At 32.5% G+C, this 7700-nt stretch overlaps 1 protein-coding gene across 1 annotated transcript in view; it reads right to left on the reverse strand.

The window, feature by feature from the left end:
- Positions 1 to 7700, reverse strand: part of LOC117179305 (ribonuclease P protein subunit p38-like) — a 269250-nt gene that overhangs the window by 212093 nt on the left and 49457 nt on the right. The gene's annotated exons all lie outside the window — the stretch shown is intronic.

Raw genomic sequence — 7700 nt, forward strand, 5'->3', positions numbered from 1 at the left:
CACATCATGATCCAATAAATGCATGGTCTGGCCGCCTGGGTGTAGTACTCCCAATCTTGGGAACTTTTTTAACTGCGCTTGCGTCATGCTGACAACCCGATTAGTTAGTATTAGCGCGCGTATTTTAAATTATATAAATATCAAAATTTAATATTTATGATAAATAATGATTGTAAAATGCATCTAAAGGAATTTATTGATCCTAAAATCAAATTTTGAAGTAACAGATGAAAAAATAATTTAACTTCCTTAATTTGAAATTCATGTATTTGATTAAAAATTCTTTTTTTTTGTCAGCAGCTGGAGACGACACCTTTCAAGGATCCCTTTCAAGTCTTTTTTCTCTGAACTCCATTATTTATATATAAATAAAATCAATACTTTAAATAAAAAATTTCAGGAATGTGACCTTTTCTCTGTTCTATTTAATAAAATCTGAACAGTTTTCATCTTTCTTAATTAAGAGCAGTTATGAAATTCGGTTATATTATTCTAAGAGACTATTTGAAACCGAGATGCACTTTGCAAATGTATATATTTTTCCGATAATAAATAAGATACTTGTATGCGGCAGTTGTTATTTTAGAATCCGGAGGGGTATCGTGGTTGAAAGAATACAATAGATGGTGCTCCGATCAGGTAGGCCTGTCTTTGCATCGTTGTGTATAGGAAAAATACTAAAATTCATTTAAAATTTCATACTTTTTATAAATATAAAAGAAAGAACAAAGTTTTCAGTAACAATAAGAGCATCTGTAATTATTTATCCAAAAAATTCATGAAAACATGTAATTTAATATCAGGAAAATTGAATAGAAAGATGAGCATTTTTGGCGAGGCGAGGCGCAGCAAGGAAGGTTAGGCTATAGGAGCGAGCAGATTAGTTATAAGGCATGGATGGATAGTACTTTGTAAGACGTAATTGTAAGAAAATTCTGTAAAAAATGGAAGTGTAAGCAAGTCAATTTTGTAAGGCCAGCAGGCCGAAAAATAAACGTTTATCTAATTAAGATGAGCATTAAAAATCCAGTTTATATTGTGTTCATACTTTTCTATTGTTTATTTTTCTAATATAATTAATTAATTTGATAAACAACTGTAATTGTTGCAAATTTCAAACATTGATTGATAATATCACTTTACTAACAATAGTAATAGTAATAATAATATTTAAACATTAATAGTTAGCCCTATAATGTACCTTTTCATTTTAATTCAGCTATGCATTTCCGCTTTCTAAAAAAATATGTACCTATATATAATTTATTTATAATAAGGGTGGTGACTTTAACGGGTAACCGGGAAAACCCCGGAATTGAGTTAAAAAAACCGGGAATTTACTTCTGATCGTAGCAAAATTCAAATTCTCAATATTTTAGTAATTTTTAACAATTTATAAGTCATTTTTACTTTATCTACAGTTGCAGGGAATATGAGTAAAAATAATTATAGTTTTTATTTTAGGATAGGCAGTTTCGGTAAAGTAATACAATTTCCCTTGGGATAAGGAATTTTTTACATGGAACGGGAATTTTTATAAAGAATTTACAGTGGGATTTAGAAGAAAAAAGTTTTAAAGTCCCTGTTCCAAGTCAAAATTCGTCACAATTTAAAAGTTAATTTTTTCGAAATTTAAAAAAAGAAAGTGCTTCAAGTCATTTTTAGAGTAGAAGTAGTATTTCGAAAAGTAAAGATTTCTAAATTATAATATAATTTTTTAAACATTTTTCATTAAGAATCTACCGTTTATTTTTGAAAATGCAACTAGTTCAAAGTTCAATAATTTGGATGTAAATTTGTCTTTCTGCATTGAAAATTCATTAACTCCGTTGATAAATCACGTATGTTGTTAAAAAATCGACTATTTGGTAGAAAAACAACTTTTTCTGTAGAAAATCAGTTTTTTCTTTGAAAGTTAATCTCCGTATTTAAAAATTCTTCTTTTTGGTTAAAAATTCAAGTATTCCAGTTATATATTCATCATTTTAGATTGAAATTAATTTTTTATGTTAGAAATAAAATTACTTGGTTGAAAAACAAACTTGTCTGTTGAAAATGATTCTTTTTTAAATTTAAGATTCATAATTTTGATTAAAAACTAAATTCTTGGTTTGAAAAATGAGCTATTAGGTGTTATAGTATGATGTACAGACCGGAGCTACACATTTTAATCCTATGATTTCGCACTAATAATTTTTAAAAACTTTCAACACAATATGCAATTTACTCGGCTACAAATTCTCATAATTTAAATTGTCAATTTTACATATTTCTCACATAGAAATCACTTTCAATAGAATATTTACCGTTTTTGCAAAATCTTTTTTTTTTAATTTCAGAAGAAAAAACTTTTAAAATGTGACGAATTTTGACTTGCATCAGGGATTTGTTAATTGTTTTTTCGAAGTCCCATTTTATATTTTTTTAATCCCGTTCCATTTCGAAAATTCCTTGTCTGAAGGGAAATTTGATTTTTTTACCAACTCCCTTTTATAAAATAAAAACGAGAATTATTTTCAATTATATGCCCTGCAACTGTAGATAATAAATAAAATAGATTAATTTAACTCCCAATAATTTCCTGTTTTTTTCTCGGTCTTTTCCGGTTTCCCGATCAAGTCTCCAATCTGATTTTAAATAAATTATGTGTAAATATTATTTTTAGAGAGCGGAAATGTCTAAACGAATAAATAAAAAACTATATTATAAGGCGAATTATCAATGTTTAAATATTATTATTACTATTATTATTAGTCAAGTATTATTATAAATCAATGTTTAAAATGTGCAACAAATACAATAAATTATAAAATTAATTAATTAATTATAATAAAAAAATATTAATACAGTTCAAACTGGTTTCAAAATGCTCACCTTTATATTCAATTTACTTAATATTAAATTGCATGTTTTCATGAATTTTTTTGGATTAGTCCACCTCTCTAGAGTTAAAATTATTTTAATTCACACATTTAGATAGATTTCTTTCATGCATTTTTTAAGACGTTTAAATAAAATTAATTCAACGATTTACGAATTTTGTATTTTTCTTTGAGCCTTGAGGTTATATTCACAAGCAACCATGACGACGGACATCCATACCCGTGCCCAACTAGCGCCGCGATCGGGCAGATCTAGCATGTCGATGCGTTATTGTACATCCGACAGAAAATGTTCGTTTTTTATGAAGTCAATGTACAGGACTTTGAGCTCCTTATGTCTATTCTCCATGGGTGAACCGTTCAGAAATACCAAAGATATTATAAGCATAGATGCGGCACGGGGCGTGAGAGTGGGGAGCGATATATATAGACATTGGTTTTTCTGCTACAAGCAGCTTCTGCCCTCTCGGCGTACTACGGTTTTTTGCGCTGAGTTGCTTGAATCACCGGTAAAACAGAAGCGTTCAGACACCTTGTCAGAATCAAGTCAGAATTAATAGAGTAATAATACAAAAATAGTGCATTGACTTGATGGATTGAAATAAAATTTAGAATATAAAAATATAAAAGAATCATAATAGAATAAGGAAGAAGTTTGTGTTGTTTGATTCTTTAAGTTCTATAATCACAACAAATTATGCTGTCTGCATCTTTTCCAGATAAATTAAATATTAGGATTATTTTATTTCTATTTCAGATTTTAACATTAATTTTAATATTTTTGGAAGTGAAATTAAAATTGACACTACGACTACTTGTACCGGAAAAAGTCCACTTATTGGTACTGGAATTTCAATACACATAGCTATGATTGTTTCAATTTTCCTAATATTATGTCGCTAAAATGTAACTATAAATTCTTCTGTAGGTTTTAATTTGTATTTTTATTCTTCTTAATTTATTAGTTAATATAATTTCTACTTTAATATACATAGTTTAATATTTTGTTTATATGATATGTCGTTTATCCGTATAATATCTTGTAAATTTTTTTATTAAAGAATAAATTAATATTATTCCAATTTAATTGTTTAAAAATAAGTAAAACAGTAAGTAAATAAGTAAAATGAGTAAGTAATTTTCAATTAAATATTTTTCGGACGCTTTCAATCAAAAAAGAGTGGTTTTAATTCTATAAGTCTATTTTTAATGAAAGTATTAGAGTCTTATTTTATTGAAAATAGCAATGTTTTCTCTTACTTAGTTTCAAACAATGAATCCTGAATAAAATATGTTCTCTAGTAGAAAATTCTTTAGGATTTTATGAAGACATACGACAGATTTATAGAAAAATCTTCAACTCTGTTAACATGGAAATTATATTAATTACAAAATTTATAAGAATTTTAATTATTAAATTTAAATTTATATAAGAAATTTGTAGCTAAACATGGAATATATTAGGGGAGTTTACCTCTTCCAATTTGTATGTACATCAGAATTCAAAACTTCAGTGAAATCCAAATATCTTATAAATAATTCAAAGAACTAAAAAAAATTGACATGAGTTCAGTAATGAAGGATCATATGATACCAAAGTATATTGGGCGATACTACTAACAAAAAAATTAAAGTATTTTGCTTCTTTGGCAAGAATGTTTTTTTTAAACGGTCCTATATACACATATTGTTATTTAACAATTGCAGTGCCAGGTAATGTGTTTTTTTGTTCATATTCATAATTTATGTTTAAAAATGTCATGACCCCAATGTAAAATTTGTAAAATTCCTAGGAACCAATATTAGACCACTTTTAAGAAAACATCCTTTCAAGCAGGCTACTTTTAGGCATCCCGAAAAACTGGCGGCGCTAGAAAAGGAAATTGACTAGTTCCTCAATTTCGGGGCGGCTAGAAAAACTTACAAAAAGTATTGGCCTAATCTTTCCGAATTTTCAATTCGTGAACCACATCGTGAGCCGCCAGTCTTATGGAGTTCAGAAATATTCTTTTCAATCTTGTCTAGTAGCGAGGCTAGTCGACCTTCGCGTGGGACGGACGGCCGTACGAGAACGCGAGGTATAATTAGCTACATAAACCCCTTAAAAAACGATAAATATATCAGAAAAGTGTCCAAACATTCGTCAGTGTCTCCAAAACAGCATAGACATATGAAAATAGTGATTTCTTTATTTTTCTCAGTGAATTTTAAGTGACAAGTAAGTTTGAAAAGTGCAAAGCGCCGAAAAGCGTGCCTCGCGGCGTCCCGCGCGGTGTCGCTCGTGGCGTGGCATAATCAGAACACGACTAAGTGAACCTAATAACCCCCGCTAACCGCCAATGCTGTACACGCAGCATAAATTTATAAACATGTCAGTACAGCAAAATTTTTTTGTGAATTTCCAAGTGTCTAGTGCGCTTAGAAAGTGCACAGTGCCGTAAGGCGTCGATCGCGGCGTCCCTTGAGACGTGGCATATACCAACAGACAAAGTGAACATAAATATGCTCCAATAATCGGTAGTGTTTCGCATGCACCCCACACTTACTAGAATAGCGATTTTCGATGAATAACGGAATAATTAGTGGTTCAGAAAGTGTTAATTGACAAAAAGTTACCCGTGTGGCGTATTCACAAGCATGGAGCCGCTCCTGGGCTACATCTAGGCAGTCCAGGAACTAATGGCAAGCCCCAGAAAAAGTCAACAAATAGCTCTGTCACCAACCGTAGCCCCTGGGCCAATTAATAAGAAAAAAAGAAAATACATAGCCAGCCCAATTGCATCGAGCAATTCAGCAGAAGCATCATGCCTTTCTCCAACCCTACAGGCGGGAATAGCACAAACGCTATTCGACACTCTCAAGGGAGGGTCTTTGACTAGTGAACTTAGCCAAAGAAAAGTTTTATACGCCCTAAAAAAGCTCAGAAACACGGAAAAAATGTCACCCAGAACAAATCTGACCAGGAAAGCTAGAATTCACAATAAGAGAGGCGAACGGGATGATGAAAACCCCAATCCCAACAGAGCAGCTACAGTCCCTGAGGATAAAATAGCGCAGATAAACTACCCTGCCCCTCAAGGCAAGGAAGTACAGATATTGACCACCACTCTCAAAGTATCGACAGCGCCGATACCGACATCGGCAATGACATCCAAAAAAGAGATCCACCCACACAACCAAGTAGCGCCGTCAACGTCCACATTGCAAGCCACTGACAATATTATACTCAGCCCCTGGAGCCCGAGAAGAGCAGCACTGGACCTGCCAGGAACTGAATATATGGATAGTGAGGAGAACAGTGAAGGATCACGGTTTGCCACTTATAACGCCTTCAGCCCACTGACAAATAATAATCTGGCTGAGATGAGTAACGCGAACCAAAACTCAGTTCGATTAAAACCACCTACAGCGCCGAACGCAAAAGTTATGAAAACAGAGGACATCTCAACGGAAAATCACACGAAGAACACCAGAAACTACGGACGAGGAAAAAATCACCAAGGAAGGGACCTAAGGCCCTCCATGGCGAAAGAAAAATTTAAATCTAAGGAGCCGCCGATCTACGTCTACAATGCAAAGGCGAAACAGGTAAATGATATACTTAAATCAGAGATCACAGTAGACCAATATGTCATCAAAAATCTTTCGCCAACAAAACTAGCAGTTCATGTATCTAGCATCGAGACATTCAAACGCGTAATCGAAATTATGAGAGGGAATCATTTTGATTTTTACACAAGAACACCGAGCGCGGAAAAAGTTTATTCATGGCTCTTAAAAGGAGTTTCAGGAACTCGCAGATTTACAACTCGATAGCGTTAAAATAGTCAAAATAAAGAAAATAAATCTTAAAGAATTTTTTCATGCGAAACGAGGCGGCGACGCATTCCTCGTTTCCATCACAAGCGACAGCAGGTCTTTTAACCTAACCAGTATTAATAGGCTAGCTAATCAAGTAGTATGGTGGGAAAAGATTAGGCGCGTTGAAGGCATTCAATGATATAATTGCCAAAGAATTGGTCATATATAGTAGCAAAGTATTGCAATAGGGGTTACAGATGTGTTAAATGTGACCAGAATCACGGACCAGGAGACTGTAAACTAAACGGCAGCGATAAACTAGAAAAGAAAGATATATACTGCGTAGTTTGCAGGCAGACTGGTCACCCGGCCTCATACAGAGGGTGCCCCAAATCAAGGGAAATCAAGGGGAAAATAAGGGAAAAATTATAAATTATTAAAGATAAAGAGAACTTAAGCTGAGAAAAATATCTAATTACGTTAATCCGGAAATTTCTTATGCTAAAATTGTGAATCTTACATCCTCTGAACGACAAGGGGATCAGTCTGCCACAAAAGATTTAGAAAACCTCGAAAACCTTCTTGAGGCATTTAAAAAAGAAATGTTGTCATTACTGACCAATCAGCTGAATAGTATCAAAACTCAAGTCACGGAAAATACGCAAAAAATCAATCTTATTTTCGAATCCTTAGAACTCAATGAACCCTAACAATATAAGTTTAAAGCCCAACAACAATTCGGACACATATAAAATCAATATTAAAAACATAAACCTCTTGGCAATCAATGTAAATTCTATAGTATCTAACGTTAGGAGATTTAACCTTCAAGACACAATAAAAAAATACAACCCGGATATTGCACTAATAAGCGAAACAAAATTAAATTCACGACACAAAATTAGCTTTGAAAATTACACTTTTCTAAGAAACGACAGGATAGATAACAGAGGGGGAGGAGGGACCGCGCTAATAATAAAAAATAATCTAAAATTTTACAGGGTAAATATCAAGTCA

The sequence above is a fragment of the Belonocnema kinseyi genome, chromosome 9 (genome assembly GCF_010883055.1).
Source record: "Belonocnema kinseyi isolate 2016_QV_RU_SX_M_011 chromosome 9, B_treatae_v1, whole genome shotgun sequence".
Classification (NCBI taxonomy): Eukaryota; Metazoa; Arthropoda; class Insecta; order Hymenoptera; family Cynipidae; genus Belonocnema; species Belonocnema kinseyi.